Source organism: Schistocerca serialis, chromosome 8, assembly GCF_023864345.2.
Source record: "Schistocerca serialis cubense isolate TAMUIC-IGC-003099 chromosome 8, iqSchSeri2.2, whole genome shotgun sequence".
NCBI lineage: Eukaryota > Metazoa > Arthropoda > Insecta > Orthoptera > Acrididae > Schistocerca > Schistocerca serialis.
Window position 1 is genome coordinate 290,132,608 of NC_064645.1, and position 22,352 is coordinate 290,154,959.

General features: G+C 41.6%; 1 protein-coding gene across 1 annotated transcript in view; it reads right to left on the reverse strand.

Moving 5' to 3' along the window:
- LOC126416227 (protein FAM110B) overlaps positions 1 to 22,352 on the reverse strand; it is a 477,951-nt gene that overhangs the window by 261,894 nt on the left and 193,705 nt on the right. The gene's annotated exons all lie outside the window — the stretch shown is intronic.

Consider the following 22,352-nt stretch of genomic DNA (forward strand, 5'->3'; position numbering starts at 1 on the left):
GTTTGTAATAATTTTGTATCTATCAAAACATGTGGTGCATGTTAGAAATCTGTTCTGTGACAAACCTACAGTGTTCAGTGAGAAAAATTGATGTGTGCAACAATAAGAATGCAGTGGGAATGTATTCACGTCTGTTGAACGAAAACTATGAAAACAAACACTCCAAACCGACATTTCACGTAAGTCACATCCAATGCAAATTTGTAAGGCAACCATCTGTGTGGCGTGCTTATAATTGTGTATTATTTATGTTTTAGGATAATTAATTTGTAAAAAAAAAACGCTCCACATGTTCTAATGAAAGCATGAAATCGTCTGAAGATGAATCGTAAAGATTCGAAACCGGTAACGGTACCTTTTGAACAAATGAACTGAAAATAAATTTGTGGCTGGTTGCTGTCTCAATACCATCAACATTTGTCTTAATACCAATTTATTTTTCGCCCGGCATAAAATAATGTACAGTTTTGTTACGACAGTGCTGTGCGCTTGGTTATACGCGTAATTGTTGTATTAGGAGACGTATTCAGTTCAGTTGTCTGCGGTTCTTCACTTGGTCACAGTGTCTGCGAGCAGTTCTTGAGTTACTAATAAAAGTAGACAATTATTTTGCCTTCATCAGTTTAGTATGAAAATACCCAGCACAGCATGCTGCAAAGTTGGGGTCTTCATACTTGCAGTCGACTTCTGCAAACTGACCCCAATGTTAAATAATGGCGACAAAATCTGTAGAAATAATGATTTTTCGGTCGTACGGAACATGATAACTGAAATGATGAGAAATGGTTAATGAAAGATGCTAGATAAGAGAATAAAATAGTCTGTGGCACAAAGTCAGGCACTAGACGTCAATAACGCAAGATTACTGCTGACTCTTGAGCAGATAACTTACTCCTTCCTTGATTTCTAGACGTTCGATACTGCATCAAACTGTTGCTAACCATCAACATATCTTCCGGGGTATCTTCTCAAAGGTTTCCTTGGCTTGAACAACAAGTGACTGATAGGACCTAGCTAACAAAACCCAGGGGAGTAATCGTTCAAAAACTACGTAAGAAACATGGGTGCGGCATGGTCCGAATACAAAGACACGATTTACAGACATGATCTGTCCAATTGTTAGCTAAAGTATATTCGCTGGACGATTGTGTGGGCTCTTTTCCCCTCGTCAGACTAAGTTTCTTGTGTTTTACTGCCTGGCCAACTGTCCAGTCGTGAATTTTCTCCCTTACAATGGGGGGTTGTCTGGGGGAGGAGACCAGACAGCGAGATCATAGGTGTCATCGGATTAGGGAAGGACGGGGAAGGAAGTTGGCCGTGCCCTTTTCAAAGGAACCATCTCGCCATTTGCCTGGAGCGATTTAGGGAAATCACGGAAAACCTAAATCAGGATGGTCAGACGCGGGATTGAACCGTCGTCCTCCCGAATGCGAGTCCAGTGTGCGAGCCACTTCCCTTACAATGTTTCTGTTTGTTACATCAGTGTTATTCCCTGACGACTTATTTCACTACAGCAATTCATTTCATAGCTTCAAATTTTAGCTTTACTGCGAGTTTAGTACAATTGCGCAAACTGTCTAGTTAATCTGAGTGGTTCAATTCTATTAACATTCCCATAAATTTTAGTCGGTTTTTTACATGTACAAATAAATGTTGTTATACTTTCCAATTGCTTTATTTACTCTCAGATCTGTAGGTTACTTCTTCACTGTGTGATTCAGCCCTGTAAGTACACTCTGGTTTGATGACAGTGTATTAATGTATCAGTTTTGTGTATTTTGAGATGGATTGTTGTTATACATTCTTTTTTGATCCTGAAACCTGTTTTCATTTTGTGAAAACGAATTTTCTGACCAATTTTTTTTTGTAGGTCAGTTTCCTTAATGGTTTCGCTTAAGTATTTGAACTAGGAAACACTCTCTGTTGTCCAGTATTTAATTTTTAGAATTCTGGATGCCAGGTTACTGCTGGGTATGTATTATCGTTTTTCAAAAGATATTCGAAGTGCTACTATTTCTGATGTTTCTTTAAAAATTTCCATTAGTTTTTGGGCTATTTCAGTGTCCTGACGTACAATCGGCAGATCGTCTGCAAAAATTAAGCAGCCGGTCCCAATACTAATGCTTCTTAATTTCATTAGTTCGCCTTATTTAGGTTATGCCACATATGGATTACATTTTCTAAGACATTGTCTGTATTAAACCGGATACCTAGAAACGACGGAGAGGCTTCTTACCGCCGTAGCCCTCAGTGGTTCACAACCCCACAACAGACCACAGCAGTCCACCAACCCCACCGCCGCTCGACACCGAACCCAGGGTTATTGCGCGGTGCGGTTCGGCCCCCAGTGGACCTTCCCCCGCCCCCCCCCTCTACCCACCGGGAACGTCTCATACCAGACAAGTGTAACGTCAAATGTTTGCGTGGTAGAGTAATTATGGTGTACGCGTGCATGGAGACATGTTTGCGCAGCAATCGCCGACATAGTGTAACACAGGCGGGATAAGGAGAACCAGCCTGCATTCGCCGAGGTAGATGGGAAACTTTGTAAGACATAATTGAAGAGTAGTGGTGAGAGTCCATCACCTTGTCTAACTCCTATTTTAATTTCACTGTGTCAGAAATTTCTCAACTGAATTTTGTCTTTGATTCTGGACCATTTACAATTTCGCTAGCAACTGCTATATTTTTGGGGACTAGATTTAGTTCTTTCACAATCTGTTCTTTTAATCTGAGAATTTGTGAACTACTTTATTATAAATCTTTTGATGTCTGTAGAGTTTCTTTCCGAATTAAGCTCTGTTCTGGACGAGACCTTTTTGGGCGGAAATTTTAATGTCAAATTTTCATTTTGGATTTTTTAATATTCTGTAGCTTTTTATGTGTAATAATAATTTTACATTTTTGATTCACCTGAATTTTTAGGTCTGATGACGGCTATTAAGGGACGAAACCAGTAACACAACATAATGCCACCAAACACGAAAAGACAATCCTGATCAACAGAAGCATTTTTCGAAATAGATTGCATGCTGAAATTTGACTGTATCAAATTTCATTAATTAGTTCGGTACACTTACGCCCTGAATATGTGTGTACTGAAGTCATACACCGAGAGTTTTTATACCAATGCCACTCCCACCACCTGTGCAGTATACGTCGCCTCACTGGATCAGGTATTCGAACAGAAAGTAAACAGGTTGGACGGTTTCACGGCGATTGTCTCAGAACACCTGCTGGGGGAGACCGAGTTGGCAGAGGTCCCGTCATGTTCACAGCGGGACAACGCTGCTACCAGATGGCAACAGAGACCGCTGTCCGTTGTGTTCTGATAACGCCTAACGTGTGACTGCATTTTCCTGTTACAGTCGCCCCATCTTTACTGGAACTACAACTGTAATCCGGAGCCGCATTCGTTTGCACAAGCTTATTAACATCACTGCAATAGCCAGTCTGTGCATCATGATGTAATAAAGGAAATTACGATACTTGATAATAAAATACAATTATTAGTTGGGATTAGCAGAAGCTACAGACGAAAGGCTACGAAGTTTCCTCAGGGGATCGTTTAGTACGGGCCAGACTGATATGGGCGAAAGGCTACGAAGTTTCCTCAGGGGATCGTTTAGTACGGGCCAGACTGATATGGAGACGACCACCAAATCTCGGTAGCAGCCGCTACAAGAGACACATTCTACTTCACAGAGAGGTTTAAACCTGAAAAGAATCGCCGGCCGGTGTGGCCGTGCGGTTCTAGGCGCTTCAGTTTGGAACCGCGTGACCGCTACGGTCGCAGGTTCGAATCCTTCCCCGGGCATGGATGTGTGTGATGTCCTTAGGTTAGTTAGGTTTAAGTAGTTCTAAGTTCTAGGGGACTGATGACCACAGATGTTAAGTCCCATAGTGCTCAGAGTCATTTGAACCATTTTGAAATGAATCACGGGGATGTGGAAAAAAAAAAAAAAATTCTGTTGATGAAGTAGTCGATACCCGGTGTCACTTTCACTTTTCCGATACGAGTTTGTATGCGTATTACTCGATTTTATTGGTCAAATAGAAGTAATTATTTGAATTATTATGGATCAGAATTAACAGAAGCATTGGATTCGTTTTTTCCATGTACAGTTCGTTCCCATTACACAGTAAAAAAGGTTCATCGTCCTATTATCTCTTTTGGAATAGGAACAGAAACTGAGAAAAGAAGTAGGAGACAAGCAATCAACACCAGATTTTTCTTTTATAGAGTCTAATATATAACGAGGAATACATAAATTTCGCCGACCGGGGTGACCGAGCGGTTCTAGGCGCTTCAGTCTGGAACCGCGCCACCGCTACGGTCGCAGGTTCGAATCCTGCCTCGGGCATGGATGTGTGTGATGTCCTTAGGTTAGTTAGGTTTAAGTAGGTCTAAGTTCTAGGGGACTGATGAGCTCAGAAGTTGAGTCCCGTAGTGCTCAGAGCCATTTGAACCAATATGTAAATTCAGAAACATTCGAACTTTTGTTTACAATATTTCAGTTTTATCTTTATTATTCGATACTTAATTACCATTCTTCTGAATCTAACTACGTAATTACTTTTGTTGCAGACAGTTTACTTACAGAAATATAATTAAAACTGAGATGTAAACAAGACATGTTCTACTAAAATTGCTACATAACCGAAAAAATTATATCTGAATTAAGATTATTATCCTTTATTTGAAAGCTCTACATATATTCTTTTAATCAAACGTGTTATTTTGTCTGGAATTATGTTAATTCAAAAGTAAATCGTTTAATAAATGACTGTTTTTGTGTTGCATAATTTCAGCAGTAAGTTTTAAGAAATATTTTGCAAGAAAATAAACTAGAAAAGGACATATTCATTTCAGTCATAACGAATGCAAACCAGACTTTTCAGACGAAGACGCCTGTAATCATCTGCAGATAATCAATGAAACAATGTGAAAATTATGGTTCATAATTATTACTTCCTACACATAATCACACGGTGCAAAGTAGGCTATTAAATGCGCTAAAAATGCACGTACAATGATCCACGGACGCGGTTTTTCACATTTAACAAATGGGACTTCTCATTTAGGGCCGCCCCTTTGTCTCTAAGCTGGTCGTAGATTGTGTTCCAAAAGTGAACAGCATAGAGGCAGAAGTGATGACACTTCTGCACGACCTGACCATCATTTTGCACGACAATGAGCCGGCCGGGGTGGCCGTGCGGTTCTAGGCGCTACAGTCTGGAACCGCGTGACCGCTACGGTCGCAGGTTCGAATCCTGCATCTAGCATGGATGTGTGTGATGTCCTTAGGTTAGTTAGGTTTAAGTAGTTCTAAGTTCTAGGGGACTGATGATCTTAGAAGTTAAGTCCTATAGTGCTCAGAGCCATTTGAACCATTTTGCACGACAATGCCCAACACGCACAGTGCAAGCTGTAACTGATTTGTTTGACTGATGGGGCTGATAAGTGCTATACCACTTACAGCACTCCTCTGACTTAAGCCCTCGTGAGTTCAACTCGATTTCTAAACTGAAGGAAACACCTCACGGCATTCGCTTCAGAACTGCCACAAATTCGTCGGGCAATAGACCGCGCCGTTCGAACTGTCAACTCAACTCAGGAGTATCCTACGACTTCCACATCGCTGGTAACGGGTTATACACAATGCTGGTGATTACTTTGAAGGTCAGTAAAACGTTGAAACATGTACCATATTTGTACGAGCTGTAAATAAATAGTTGCCACTATTAAAGTTCCAACCCTCGTATTTTCGAATCTTCTATAGGAGAACATTATCTCAGCTGTTAACTAAATGAATTTCATTTGATCTTGTATACGGTGCATTATATTTCAGACTAAAGTATGTAAAAAGAAATTAATTTATTACAATCGATATGTAATAACAGTATGTACACTTAAAATCAATCTTCTTTTAGAAATATTGGAAATTACGAAATATCTGGCATACTTATAATTCATATTATTAATTGTACAATCTAATGGCAATTATTAAATTCATTTCTGGATTCATTTACGAAATAATGATATAACTTAGCGAAGATTCTTCTTTTGCCAAGAAAGTTTTTGTAGACTCTTTGGGATATTGTTAGTACCGCAGAATGAGTTAGGAATAGGGGGCATGCCTCTGATGGAAATGGACGTGTTTTTAATTTTGGCAACAATAATGTAATTTTTGGTTTTATGAAAATGGAGATTGCGAAGTCAGTGTGATATGGAAGAGTGGGATAAAGTAAACAAAAAAAGTCATAGAAGCAGAAAGTACTTCAGCAGTTGTTATGTCAACTGAGACCCTAAAAGTCAAGGTTGCAGCCTCAAGAACCTACCCCTAGACGTACTGCAGCCAACAACGAGAAAATGAAGATAAGTAAAAAAAGTTTTTGTATGTATTACGCCTCTCGAAGCTTTTGAAACTAATGAAGAGACTGAAAATTTACTGGTGATGTGTGGGGAAGGTACGATTACACGCCCCAAGTGGCCGCATGAGTCGCTTGGGGTATAAACCAGCCCTGGCTCTACAGCGACTTATCTCGAGCAGTAGGAGATGTAGGCTGATGTAAGGGGACGAAGCAACAAAGGCACTTAAGCGCGCTGGAAGATGTCATAAGGGTCCTTCTTGCCTCCCCCATTAGCCTATGAACTTAGTACCTTCTGTCCCCCGTTTCCTTATACCTTTGTGTTGGTCACGTTTCTGATAGCTAGCGATAGGAGCTGTGCAAGACGATACTTCCACAGGCGGGCCGGGCCCGTCGCACTGCAGAAACCGCCGAGATGGTCCGGGAGATTGCGGAACTTCCGGCACGCCGGAAGCGCGTGATTAATGGACGATAGAGAGAGAGGGAGGGAAGGGGGGGGGGTGCAGGGAGAATCCCCAGTGCAAGGGGCCGCCCTGCGACCTACTGGCTGCACGCCAGCACCCCTAACCCGGCTGCGGCACCCGTTTACCGAAGCACTGTTCCTCACGCCTGTTTGTCTGCAAGCGCGTTGTGATACGTCACGGCATTCCACGTGCTAAAGCACGGGACAGAGGGGAGGATGGATTAGAATAGCGGCCTCGATCCAGTACCCTGCTGCATCAGATAGAATACATCACATCACATTACATTCTTACTTGTTCCATAGACAATAAATACGACATTTCGTAATGATGTGGAGCTCTTTACAAGATACAATTAATTTTTTTACAGCTGCTACTACTTCATCTATTGAGTAGAAGGAGTTGTCACTCAGAAATTAATCCCTTTCTGTGGCAAAATCAGATATAACCAAAAATAGTGAGGATCATCCTTTCTTCTAGTGTGTAGTAATGCACTTAGCCATTATTTTTGGATTGGGATGGGTTATTAATAACAAATTTTATTTGTGAATATATGTATTGTGAAGGTACTGTCAACTCCCCTAATTCCTTAAATAAATGTCTGCAAGGTGATCGTGGGTGGGCTCCAGCTATTATTCTGATTACATGATTTTGTGCAATGAATACTTTTTCTCTTAATAATGAATGACCGCAAAATATGATGCCATATGAAAGCAGTGAATGAAAACAGGCAAAGTAGGCTAATTTATTGATATGTTTGTCACTAACATTTGCAATAACCGTTAACAGCAAAAGTAGCTGAACTCAAACGTTTCAGGATTTCATCCATGTGTTTTTTTTTCCAATTCAATTTCTCATCAATACGCACACCTAGAAATTTTGGCTATCTCGCCTCAGCAACACACTTCTGTTCAAAGTCTATTTTTATCAATGGTGTTGTACCATTTACTGTAGAGAACTATGTATACTGTGTTTACTCAAAATTTAGTGAGAGTCCATTTGCAGAGAACAACTTCATACTTTTCTGAAAGACATTATTCACAATTTTCTCATCTAATTCTTGTTTGGTGGGTGTGATTACCATACTTGTACCATCAGCAAAAAGAATTAGCTTTGCATCTTCATGAAGATGGCAATATATATATATAAGAACAATAAGGGACCCAAGACTGCTCCCTGGGGTGTATCAATCTTATACCTCCCCAATTAGAGGACTCTGCTGATTTTTTCAGACTGTTTGTACTGTTAATTTCAACTTTCTGCATTTTCCAGTTAAATATGAATAACAATTTGTGCACTGTCCCTATACCACAATATCTACAAGAATTTAATGATTCCCATAGTAAAAACACTTTGTGAGATCACAAAAAATCCCATGGATAGGGTTTGATTATTCAGAGCATTTAATATTTGATCAGAGAAAGCATATATAGCATTTGCTGTTGAAAATCCTTTCTGAGAACCAAATTGACATTTTGTTAGTACTTCATTTTACAAATAGCCTGTGTAAAGCTACTCTTGAACACATTACTTTTTCAAGAATTTTGGATAAAACTGTCAGAAATGAGATTGGGCGGTAGTTGTTAGCATCAGATCTATTCCCCTTTTTATGCAATGTTTTATAGCATATTTCAGTCTATCCTGAAAAATGTCCCATTTCACTGAGCTGCTACATATGTGGCTGAGAATTCTATTTATGTGTTGGGAAGAAGCTTTTAGTACCCTGCTGGAAATGCCATCAATTGCCTGCAATCTTTTACTTTTGAGTGAATTTATTATTTTCCTAATTTCAGTAAGAGAGGCAGAGTTGAGAAGGTCCGAGGGCTATTGGGAGAGTAAGGTGTGATGGGTTAGGAAATGGAAAAGACAGTGAAAATCCGACAAAGCTTTGCACACATTTGTTGGGAAGTGTTTCTAATACGCCAGTCGATCGCGTCACATCGCTCTGTTCAGTTGGGTTGGGGGTGGGTTGTTTTGGGGAAGGAGACCAGACAGCGAGGTCATCGGTCTCATCGGATTAGGGAAGGACGGGGAAGGAAGTCGGCCGTGCCCTTTGAAAGGAACCATCCCGGCATTTGCCTGCAGCCATTTAGGGAAATCACGGAAAACCTAAATCAGGATGGCCGGACGCGGGATTGAACCGTCGTCCTCCCGAATGCGAGTCCAGTGTTCAACCACTGCGCCACCTCGCTCGGTCTGTTCAGTTCTGAGGATACAGTGGGCACATAAAGATGCCAAAAAAATAGTGTTTCCCGCCAGGTATGGTGCACACTACGAAGTTTCCCCTGATTTTGTGCAACCCACATAACGTACCTGTCATACATTCCCTTCTTCGTGACAAATTCTTGGCTGCACACTCTAGGGGCAATGAGGATACCACTGCAGCGTTTTCGATGGGAAGTATTTGATCACCCAACCAACAGCCGGGACTTAACTCCCTCTGATGTTCATCTCTGCTCACATGAATCTCTGGCTAGGAAGATAACATTCTGGCACAAACAACGAACTTCTGACCAGCGTAGAGAAGTGGCGGACTTGGAATGTCGCCGCGCGGAGTGGCCACGCGGTTCGAGGAGCCATGTCACGGACTGCGCGGCCACTCCCACCGCAGGTTTGAGTCCTCCCTCGGTCATGGGCGTGTGTGTTGTTCTTAGCGTAAGTTCGGTTATGTAGTGTGCACGTCTAGGGACCGACGAGCTCAGCAGTTTGGTCCCTTAGGAATTCACATACATTTGAACATTTTTTTTTAAATGTTGGTACAACCCTGCAACAAATGTAAGTCGGAGCGGCGACCTTGCAGAGAGGCAGCTGGAAGGAGTAGCAAATGGTTCCAAATAAAACACTTTCGATTTTCACTGTGGTTTCCATTTCGCAACCGATCGGACCTTGCTTTCCGGAACGGTCCTCGTGAATAACAGTCCTCGTACTTGATAGCACCAACGACCTTCCACCACTATTAACATGAGATCCTTGAGAACATTACGCCACTTTTTAAATAATGATTTAACACAAACAAACCGTTAGAATGATGTGTTGCATTTGTGTGAATTTCTGCATAATAAAGGTCTCACCAACTTAAGACTAAAAAGACTACTGCAGGGAATAGAGGGAGAACAACACACACACAGACACCATTTTCAGTACCTACGTAACCAACCACAGTCTACAATTTCGCGTTATTAATTATTTACAGGGCTAACCCGAAGTCAGCAAAATTTCGTAGGTTGTTTTTAAAGTATTTTTGTATAAGGCACTCATGGTATTCAGACACTCTGATTTCCTGATTTAAGTACCAATGTAACAACAAAATTAAAATTCCTACCAGATATTTTCTGCAAAGGCAGTGGCTGACCTTGAACGCTCAGAATCACACAAAAATGTGCTTTAAAAATAAATTGCTCATCACAGAACCAGTGTTATGAGCCATTCGCATGAAAAAGTGCGCGTCTTACCGCGAGAGACATTAGAATGATCACCTACTCAGGGTCTAAGAGACGAATTTTCGTTACGCGAAGTAACAGAATATAGATATAACAGGACCAAGAACAACATATTTCAATGTCGTGACATATTACTATATATTTTTATTGCTATATTTAGCAGAATACCGATCTGACAGGACCAAAAACAGACATATTTCTAGGTCGTGACTTATTGCTTTATTTCGCTCTTCTTAAAATAGTTACGCCGCGTCAACAACCGAGGTTTCCTTGTGACCTGGTTGTGTTATATAGCTATTCAGTCTTAAAAGAGAAGGTGTGTGATTTGAGTTCAATGGACACAGTAAAGAGGAACAGAACAATATGCACATCTGTCTAAAGCCACTGTTTGACATTCGGTATCACTTTTCCATTCAAGCAGCCCAGTATTAAACGCCACATTGATGACATTTTCAAATGATGATATTGGTATGTCATCTACATCTATACTCCGCAAGCGACCTTACGCTGAGTGGTGTGCGGTACTTTTATGTACTACTGTCAGTTACCCGTTTTACTGTACCAGCCACGTATGACTGGCAGGAAGAACGATTGTTGGTAAGCCTCCGTGTGCCCGCCCCGTTAGCCGTGTGTCTAACGCACTGCTTACCGGGCAGAAAGGGGGCAGAGGTCGGGGTGTGCCGGCCAGTCTGTGGATGGTTTTTAAGGCGGTTTTCCATCTGTCTCGGCGAATGCGGGCTGGTTCCCTTTATTCTGCCTCAGTTATACTATGTCGGCGATTGCTGCGCAAACACTTCTCCACGTACGCCTACACCATAATTACTCTCCCACGCAAACATTGGCGTTACACTCGTCTGGTGTGAGACGTTCCCGGGGGGGTTCACTGGGGGCCGAACCGCACAGTAACCCTGGGTTCGGTGTGGGGCGGCAGTGCCTGAAGCGATTTAGGGCGGCAGTGCCTGAAGTGATTTAGGGAAATCACAGAAAACCTAAATCAGGATTGGGTTTGAACCTTCCTGGCCTGTTGTGGGGCTGTGAAGCACTGAGGGCTACGGCGGGGACAAAGCCTCTCCTTCGTTTCTAGGTCCCCAGTTCCATACAATACAATACAACCTTCCGTGTGGGCACGAATTCCTCTAATTTTATCTTCATGGTCTTTTTGGGAGGTACAGACAGGAAGAAATAGTATATTCGCTGACTCTTCTAGGAACGTATACTCTCGGAATTTTAACAGTAGATCATAACTTGACGCAGAACGCCTCTTTTGCAGTGTATGTATCTCCTCATACTTTGCCCTTACTAAATGAACCAACAACGAAAGGTGTTGCTCTTCTTTGGATCCTCTCCTGTTTTCTCTATTAGTCCTATCTGGCGCGGATCCCAACAATATTCAAGCATTGTACGAACTTGCGAGTGGATTACACCACCTGGCAATTCGTTTCAATTCTTTTAATAAATGGTGCCTGCATTACGAGTGATTAGTTTCATGTTGTCGTTCCACTTCAAATCGTTCCATACGCCTACTCCTAGAGATCTTAGGGTTGTAACTGCTTCCAAGGATAGTTCTACAATCGTGTTATCATACTATAAAGGATATTTCTGTCTATGTATTCGTAATCCGTTACATTTGTTCATGTTGAGGGTCTATTGTCACTCCCTGCGTCGATCCTCAGCAGGTCTTCCTTCATTTCGCTACAATTTTCTAGCACTGCGTCTTTTCTGTATACAGCAGCATCATCATTCGCGAAAAGCCTCGTGGAACTTCTGATGTTGTCCACTAAATCATTTATACATACTGCGAAAAGTTGATTGGTTGGTTGATTTGGGGGGGGGGGGAGGGGACCAAACAGCGAGGTCATCGGTCCCATCGGGTTAGGGGAGGATGGGGAAGGAAGTCGGCCGTGCCTTTTCAAAAGAACCATGCTGGCATTTTCCTGAAGCGATTTAGGTAAATCACGGGAAACCTAAATCAGGATGGGGTTTGAACCGTTGTTCTCCCTAATGCGAGTCCAGTGTGATAACCCTTACACCACTCGCTCGACCTGTGAAAAGTAACAGACCTATAACACTTGCTTGGGATACACTGAAGTTACTTTTCCGTCTGAATCCGCTCCGCTGAGAACGGTATGCTGTGTTCTCTTTCGCTAGAAATAAACTCTTCAATCCAGTCACCGAGTTGCTCTGATATTCCGTGCGCTTGTATATTATTCATTAGGGGGCAATGCGGAACGATGTCATAACCTACATTTTGCCAAGCATATTGTGTAATAAGATTGTATTTCGGCCCAGAAAATTGATTATATAGAACACAGTGAAGTACGTTGATGAAATAATGATCGTTGATTTCGCTTGTGGTTTTTCACAAAGTCTTACAAAATCAACCATCCTCCTGATGGAGAGCTCATATTGCCTGAAGAGGTTCACATCACGAGGTTGGAAGTGTTTACTGTCTTGCGCGTAACATCCTTGTTCGGAAAACTGTCATCCAACAGAGTACGGGCTATATGGCCTGACCAGGAATCATATACCAACGTCGGACGGCGCTAGCAGCCAACAGGTGCGTTTTGCATGAGAATAGCTCACACCACTGCTTTTGGGATCAGCGATTTATACTCAGTGCATGTTTTAGTGTGGTTCTCAATGCTCGAGATCACGCACTTCCCTTTTGAGTATTTTTGTATAAGAAACCAGCGACATTCAGTCATTCTAATTAATTTTCCAAAGTATTAACAAAATTAAAATCCCTACTATTCACTTAAGTTAAAATATAAAGTATTTTGTTATTTTGCTTGAGAGTAAACATAAGGAGAGTCATAAATAATTTGTTTAAATTAAAACGAATCTATATTTCCTCCGCACTGCGTCACTTTTACTCCTGTGCCACTCATCTCGGTACAATTCCGACTATATTGGAAATAATAATTAAATACATGTGTGGATAAAAATCCTGCGCCAAGATTGCAAATTTTCTTTGTTGATTACCGGTTTCGGCTCACTGACGACCAATCTTCAGATCTAAAATACAGAACATTTCATATCAGAATGAACAATACAAAATATATTCAATATTTGAATTTCTATTACGCAATACACACCAGTGTAAAATGTTGTTCAGTTTGTGGCAATCATTTACACATCGACGTATTCTTACAAATAAGTCGCTCTAGTGAGATAAAAAATTATATGTATATAGACATAACGGGAAACCTATTAAGACGTGACACAATAAAAACATCAAAAATATGTGGTGAGTGATGTGAAATACCTTACCTAAAATGAAAAATCGTAGATTAGATTAGATTTACTTTCATTCCAATTGATACGTAGTGAGGAGGTCCTCCAGGATGTAGGACATGTCGGAAAAAACAACAATACATGACAAATATTTACAACTCAAACAAATAAGCTAATGTATCATTCCACAGGTCCCAAGTGGAGTGATCGTCATTTTTTAAATGAACACTATATAGAAGAATCATTTTACGAACACTAATGCACTGAATTTAAAATAAAAAAAAGTGGTTTTATTTATAATGTAATAAACATGTAATAAAACTACTATAATACTTATTTACAATGAACACATTACTGCACTGAAATGGCGCAGAAGTTAGATTGTACTTACATACACACACACACACACACACACACACACACACACACACTTATTTATTTACAATGAACACATTACTGCACTGAAATTGTACAATAGACACACACACACACACAAATCAGTTGGTTCTACTGAGAAATTCTCAATGAAGTAGATGGAGTTGGCCACCAATAAATCCTTTAGGCTCCTCTTAAACTGAATTTCTTTGGTTGTTAAGCTTTTTATGGCTGCTGGCAAGTTATTCAAAATGTGTGTTTCTCAGTAATGCACACCTTTTTGTACAAGAGTAAGTGATTTTAAATCCTTGTGAAGATTATTCTTATTTCTAGTATTCGTCCCATGAATTTAGCTGTTGGTTTGAAAAAGTGATACATTTTTAATGATAAATTTCATTAAGGAATAAATATATTGGGAAGCAGTAGTTAGTATCTCTAGTTCCCTAAACAGGCTTCTGCATGATGTTCTTGAGTTCACACCACATATAACTCTTACTGCACGTTTTTGTGCCCAGAAAACTTTAGCTTGGCTTGATGAATTACCCCAAAAATAATCCCATATGACATTATGGAATGAACGTAAGCATAGTATGCTACCTTTTTCAGTTTTATATGCCCTATGTCTGACACAATTCGCATTGCAAATAGAGATTTGTTAAGACGCTTCAGCATTTCTGTGTTGTGCTCCTCCCAGTTGAATTTATTATCAAGCTGTAATCCCAAGAATTTAATACTGTCCACTTCTTCTATCTGCTTGTCATTGTATGTTAGGCATATACTCGTGGGACACCCCTTACAAGTTCTGAACTTCATGTGGTGTCGGTCTGAGGCGCTGCAGTCATGGATTGTGCGGCTGGTCCCGGCGGAGGTTCGAGTCCTCCCTCCGGCATGGGTGTGTGTTTGTCCTTAGGATAATTTAGGTTAAGTAGGGTGTAAGCTTAGGGACTGATGACCATCTCATATGGCGTGTTTTTTCAAAGTTTAGTGACAAAGAATTGGATAGGAACCAGTGATTAATATCCACAAATATTTTATTAGACGATCTTTCTAAGACTACACACGATTTGCTATTTATTGCAATGTTTGTATCATCGGCAAACAAAATGAACTTGGCATCTGGTAATGTTACTGATGAAAGGTCATTGATATACACAAGAAAAAGTAAGGGTCCAAAAATGGAACCTTGTGGGACCCCATATGTAATGAGTTCCCAGTTGGTTCAAATGGCTCAGAGCACTATGGGACTTAACATCTGTGGTCATCAGTCCCCTAGAACGTAGAACTACTTAAACCTAACTAACCTAAGGACATCACACACATCCACGCCCGAGGCAGGATTCGAACCTGCAACCGTAGCAGTCCTGCGGTTCCGGACTGAGCGCCTAGAGCCGCTAGACCACCGCGGCCGGCATCCCAGTTGGACGATGCCTGATAGCTCAATACATGTCTCTTTCCTAATAACACCCTTTGTTTCCTGCCAGAGATACATTTTGGAGCATTTCATGTTACACTATACTAGTCTAATTTACTTAAAAGGATATTGTGATTTACACAGTGAAATGTCTTTGACAGTTCACAAAATATACCAGTTGCCTGCAATTTTTTGTCTAATGAATTAAACACATTTTCACTGTAAGTGTAAATAGCGTTCTCAATATCAGAACCCTTTAGAAATCCGAACTGTGACTTTGACAGTATGTTATTTGAGATAAGATGGTTATAAAGCCGATTGTCCATTACTTTTTCTAAAACTTTTGAGAATGCTTGCAAAAGTGAAATTGGACGGAAATTTGATGATACTTCTATATCTCCCTTCTTAAACAGTGGCTTAACTTCAGCATATTTCAACCATTCACGAAATATTCCATTAATAAACGACTGGTTACACAAATAGCTTAATATGTTACTTAACCCAGAATCACATTCTTTAATTAACTTTGTTGATATTTCATCATACCCACCAGATGTTTTGATTTTAAAGATTTTATAGTGGACATAATTTCTGCTGGGGAGTGAGGGTCAAATTCATATTATGGAAGTTACTTGAAATGTCTGGCATTCCATAGCAGCATCTACAGAACCCGACAACCCCATCTTTTCAGTAACAGTTATAAAATGTTTGTTAAAAAGTTTTGCAACACTATACACATATGTCACCAATGTATCATTTAAACTTAATGCTATCTGTCCCTCTTCATGTCTGGTTCTACCGGTCTCCTCCTTCACTATAGCCTGTATTGTCTTTATTTTGTTATCTGATATGACTATCTTTTTCTTGATGGTTACGTAAATTGTGTAGCGTCAATTTACATAAACAACTACGATTTTTCATTTTGGGTAAGGAATTTCACATCATTAACCATATATTTTTGCATGCTTTGCATGTTTTGATATTTTTTCTGTTGTGCCTATAAGACCTTTTTTATGTAACTTAGGCGACTCAGCTCTAAGAATACGATGTGTGGTGATTGTCACACACTGAACAATATTTTAAATTGGTATGTACTGCACCTAATGGAAATTCAAATATTGAATCTATTTTGTGTTGTTTACTTTTTATATGCAATTTTCCGTTTTTTAGATCTGCAGACGGATCGTCAGTGAGTAAAGAAAATTTGCGATCTTGACATAGAATTTTTATGCTCACATGTTGTAAATCAACAGATCGAGTATCTCCCCAGCGAAAATGTCAAAGGATAACGATAATTAAATAAGCAGACGGTCGAGCGAAATGCTGGATCTGACGTGGAAATTTGCGCTTGCGTCTGTCGGATTTACTTTACACTGAGCCCGATTCCGAGCTAATACGTGAATAGCACAATTACTTCGGCGATTGCGCTTCGAAACCGAGCGAACGAGCTTGAACCCAGAGTTGAAGTTGCGCGTGGCAAACACTCGCACGTGGCATCCGGAGAGGAAGCTGGCGTTGAGCGGCGGGCAGCAGGTGTAGCGGCGTGTGACCGACACATACACGACGCGGGGCGAGCAAATATTTGACTCGCTGAGCAAACTGGGCACGAAGCGCCTGCGTGACGAGTTCAGATGGCTGATACAGTTCACACGGCAGAATAAATATGTTTTAACTACAAAAAAAAGTACTACCTTCCTGTGCAAGCAAAAATAAATTACTAGTTCGCTAGCGGCCGAGATGAGGGTAAACTCGAAGAGCTCAGCAGGGAACATTCTGCACCACATGGTATTTCTGATTTTTTTGCTTTAATAAACAGATGAACACAAATATAAATTCACCAACCAAAACATTCACTTACAATAACGAAAACAAATATGCAACACCCTCAAGGGCAGTGTACGAGGGTATTTCGGAAAGTAAAGATACACCGTATGCCAGAGGAACAGAAGAGTTTTGGTGAGCAAGTTGGCAACACTGGTGTTAACCTTGAACCGTTAGCTTTCTCCTCGCGGTCGTTCGGCAGTTGAACGTTGCTTCTGGTTGGAGTAGGTCGTGTTTAAAATGGCTTCGCCGATTCAGAATCCCGCCAAATGCGAAGTGCGCTCCGTCATACGTTTTCTTCATGCAAAAGATCAGCGACCAGCGGACATTCACAATGAAATTGTTTCTGCTTATGGGAACACCATGAATCGACAAAATGTAACGAAATGGTGTCGTCATTTCTCTGGGGGTAGGACCGATGTTCATGACGATCAAGATCAGGTCGGCCATCTGTGATCTTTTGATGCCCTTCTTCGGAAAACAGAGGAAGCAATTCGTGCGAATAGACGTCTCACATTGAAAGAATTGCATCAGATCATACCGGACGTGTCAATGATAACTCTTTATGACGTTGTGACTGTCAAGTTATGGTACAGGAAATTGTGTGCACGCTGGGTTCCAAAACTGTTCACGGAAGAACACAAAAAGAAAAGGATGGGCTTTGCACTCGACCTCCTCACACGCTATGCTGAATCAGGTGATGTGTTCCTTGATCACATTGTGACAGGTGACGAGACGTGGGTTTACCACCATACACCTGAATCCAAACAACAATCAATGCAATGGCGCCATTCGAATTCACCAAAAGCCAAGAACTGCAAGACGCCGATTTCAGCGACGAAAATCATGGCTTCTGTTTTTTGGAACAAACGAGGCATTCTTCTGTTGGAATTTATGCCTCCTGGAACGACAATTAATGCTGCTGTATGCTGCCAGACTTTGAAACGTCTTCGAAGGGCGATTCAAAACAAACGCTGGGGCATACTGACAAGTGGAGTCCGCTTGCTTCATGACAACGCTGGGCCTCACAGCTCTCGTAACCAAAGCACTACTCAAACAATTGCCGGCCGCGGTGGTCTCGCGGTTCTAGGCGCGCAGTCCGGAACCGTGGGACTGCTACGGTCGCAGGTTCGAATCCTGCCTCGGGCACGGATGCGTGTGATGTCCTTAGGTTAGTTAGGTTTAAGTAGTTCTAAGTTCTAGGGGACTGATGACCACGGCTGTTAAGTCCCATAGTGCTCAGAGCCATTTGAACCATTTTTGAACTCAAACAATTCAAATGGGACGTATTGGACCATCCGCCATACAGCCCGGACCTTCAGGTATAACCTGAAGTCACATTTTGGTGGGAAATCATTCCACGACGATGAAGAGATCAAAGATGAAGTTGAAATGTGGTTCCGACAACAGGCGGCAACCTTCTATGACAGTGGGATACAAAAACTGACTTAACAAATGTTTGGATAACGGGGGTGATTATGTCGAAAAATAACAAATAATCCAGTTAATAAGATGTAACTGACGTTTTCTAAATAAATGTTCTATTTAAGGACTGCGAGCCATTGTATCTTTACTTTTCGAAACGACCTCGTAATTGACAAGTGAGGTGAGACGTACTTCATCATTGTACAAGTGTATGATAAATTCAGACCAAATAAACACACATTTCACAGCGAAAGGTGGCCAAACAGTCGCATCAATACACCGTGCATCCACTCTGGCGCCAACACAGGTGTGAATTTTCGCATGCAAACGATCATAAAGGCACTTGAAATGTACTCGCAGTTGCGAATACGAACAACCGTTATCCGTATGGGGGAACGACGATAGTGAAAATTTGTGTCGGAACGGGACTCGAAATCCGATTTCCCGCTTTACGCAAGCGGTCGCCTAAAGCGCTCTTGCTATCCGTGCACGTCTCACAGCCATATCCAAACTTCCACATGTCGTCGCTCCTGCGCCACAACCGTACTCGTACACACATCGTGTAATTCCCGTACAAAAGAAGACATTTTAATTGAAAGTCGCTGCCTGGTATCGGTGGGTAAATACAGTATTGCACTACCTGTGTCGTTAAGAAGAACTATGAAATTATGATCATAAAAGTGCCGACTGTACCAAGCATCTTGCCAGTTTTGTTGCATTTCGGCAATGGTTCCTGAAGGGCCCGGAGAACGGGTAAGTTCCCGTTCTCATCACGTCTCATGTGTGTCCAATGGGCGAGAGATCTCGTTATCTTGCTGGGCAGTGCAGCTAGTGTACACCAGCAAGAGCACGTCGCATCACAGCAGCCGTAAGTGACGCGTAACGTCCTGCTGAAAGAGCACTTCATCTTTCCGCCGAAGAAATGGCAGCGGCACAGGTATAACAGTCTGTGCAATGTACTGGGCGGTGTTTACCTTTCCCCCGCAGAAACACCAAAAGTGACCACGACGAGTAGAGTCCACGCAAAATACGTTGCCCGATGCGCAGTGTACAATTTTGGTCCAAACCGCTGGGCGAGTTCATTCGTTTGTTCGGAAGGGAAGGGTGACAGTGTCTGCCACCTTTCGGCCGGTCGGTGATGAGAAAATCTCGGCGCACGCCCTGCAGTCTTTCTCAATCAACTTTACAGAAAGTATTAGGTAAAAAAAAAATCATTTTTGCGTTACAACTTTATATGTCACGTTCATGATGATGTGCCCATCATTTCGTTAATGGCCATACTTATTGCGATATTTACATGGAAGTAAGAAACCGCGCGAAAAACAAAAAAGTTTGCAGTGAAAAATAGGGGTCGCTATGGCTTTGTGTTTGGTGCATACAACATAATATGTTGCAGGGTATGAAATTTAGTTAATATGTTGAATTTTTCTTTAGATTTTGGCGCATTTCTCTGTCATCTGTTTTTGTTTTTATAAAACAGATCTGATGATGGTCATTATACACCGAAATCAGTAATCTGTTAACAAAAAGTTTGTGACCAGAGATGTAAATTAAAGGAAATCTCAAGAAAATTAATCTGATGTAGCTCACTCGTCTCCGATCGCGCAGTGCCACCGATAAAGCCAGAATGAAACATCCAGAACATTCCTCCTATTTCATAAACGGTTTGACATATCAAAAGGAGATTTTACCAAACGATAGCACGCAAAGACAAGAGTATTTTATCATGTGATTATTGAGCAAAACTTCAATATCTACTATGTTACTCCACTAACTACAAATTTTCTCGCTCAAAGAATGTAATTTTGAAGGGCCATCGATAGCTGGTGAAACCAGAAATGCTGTGGGTTTTGGAACAATATAAGTGAAGACACTACACATTTATTTTCTATCGAGGCCATGCTTTTTCATAAGCTACTGACCTTAATTTTCTTCAGCTCCTGACTCAATAAACCGCTGTTTCAGAATTCTCTCACAATTGATCCTGCACAACATGTTCAGCAGGAAATACTGCGTAAACACCACTGTGTTTTGACAAAAGAGGCAAATTTTAATGTGGCGAGAAGAGAAATGTTTGCTTTGCTCAAATTTTGCAGCTCATGACGCTCCTCTGAAAGTTACAAATGTTTAACAACCCACGCGAAAATAAATCGCAGCGTTTTCAGCGGAATTCTTTTTAGATACCAACCAAACCAAAGGAGACAGATCTCTATCGATAGTCAGCGTGGAGGGGCTTCAGACATTATTTGCAAGAAATGTGATGATGTTGATGATGTTTCGTTTGTGGGGCACTAAACTGCCGCTTATCAGCACCCGTACAAATTCCCAACCTTTGCTCAGTCCAATCGCGCCACTTTCATGAATGATGATGAAATGAAGAGGACAACACAAACACCCAGTCATCTAGAGGCAGGTGAAAGTCCCTGACCCCACCGGGAATCGCACCCGGGACCCCGTGTTCGGGAAGCGAGAACGTGACCGCGAGACCACGAGCTCGGACTACAAGAAATTTGAGCTTAGGCTTCTGTTTAGAACTGCGCTTCCACTCCAGTGCTCAGCATTTCTCCTACATCACAGGTCACAGTTCGTAGTGATAGGCAGTAAATCATCGAGTAGAACAGAAGTGATATCTGGCGTTCCGCAAGGTAGTGTCATAGGACCTCTGCTGTTCCTCATAAATGATCTAGGTGATAATCTGAGCAGCCCCCTTAGACTGTTTGCAGATGACGCTGTAATTTACCGTCTAGTAAAATCATCAGACGATCAATTCCTATTACAAAATGATCTAAAGAGAATTTCTGTATGGTGCGAAAAGTGGCAATTGGCACTAAACAAAGAAAAGTGCGAGGTCATCCACATGGTTACTAAAAGAAATCTGCTAAATTTTGGGTATTCGGTGAATCGCACAAATCGAAGGACTGTCAATTCGACTAAATACCTAGGAATTACAATTACGAGCAACTTAAATTGGAAAGACCACATAGATAATGTTCTGGGGAATGCGAAACAAAGACTGCACTTTGTTGGCAGAACACTTAGAAGATGCGACAAACCCTCTAAAGAGACAGCCTTGTCCGTCCTCTCCTGGAATACTGCTGCGCGGTGTGGGATCCTTACCAGGTAGGATTGACGGAGGACATCGGAAAAGTGCAAAGAAGGGCAGCTCGATTCGTGTTATAGAGCAATAAGGGTGAGGGTGTCACTGATATGATACGCGAGTTGGGGTGACAATCACTGAAACAAAGGCGGTTTTCTTTGCGGCGAGCTCTATTTTCAATCACCAACTTTCTCTTCCGAATGCGAAAATATTTTGTTGGCACCCACCTACGTAGGGAGAAATGATCATCATAATAAAACAAGAGAAATCAGAGCTCGAACGGAAAGATTTTTGTGTTCCTTTTTCCCACGCGCCATTCGAGAGTGGAATGGTAGAGAAGTAGTATGAAAATGGTTCGATGAACCCTCTGTCAGGCACTTAAGTGTGAATTGGAGAGTAACCATGTAGATGTAGGTGCCCTTAACCCCCACCACTACTGCTCTCCCAACGCATCCCCTGCCAACTGTGGCTCTAGAGGCCACGTCATCCATGGACTCTACATGATGCCATCTCTCACCCCCCCCCCCCCTCCCCCTCACACATACCGTCTAGCGTGGATGGGACCTGTGTGTCGTGAGCGAAACCACTCTGGAACAAGTCACCAAGCCTACGATGTACACGTGCATGCCCATAAGTTGCACACAAACAGAACCTACTCTCATCACTGAAGACAACAGAGCGCCATTCCACTCTCCAGACGGCACCAGAGGAACCAC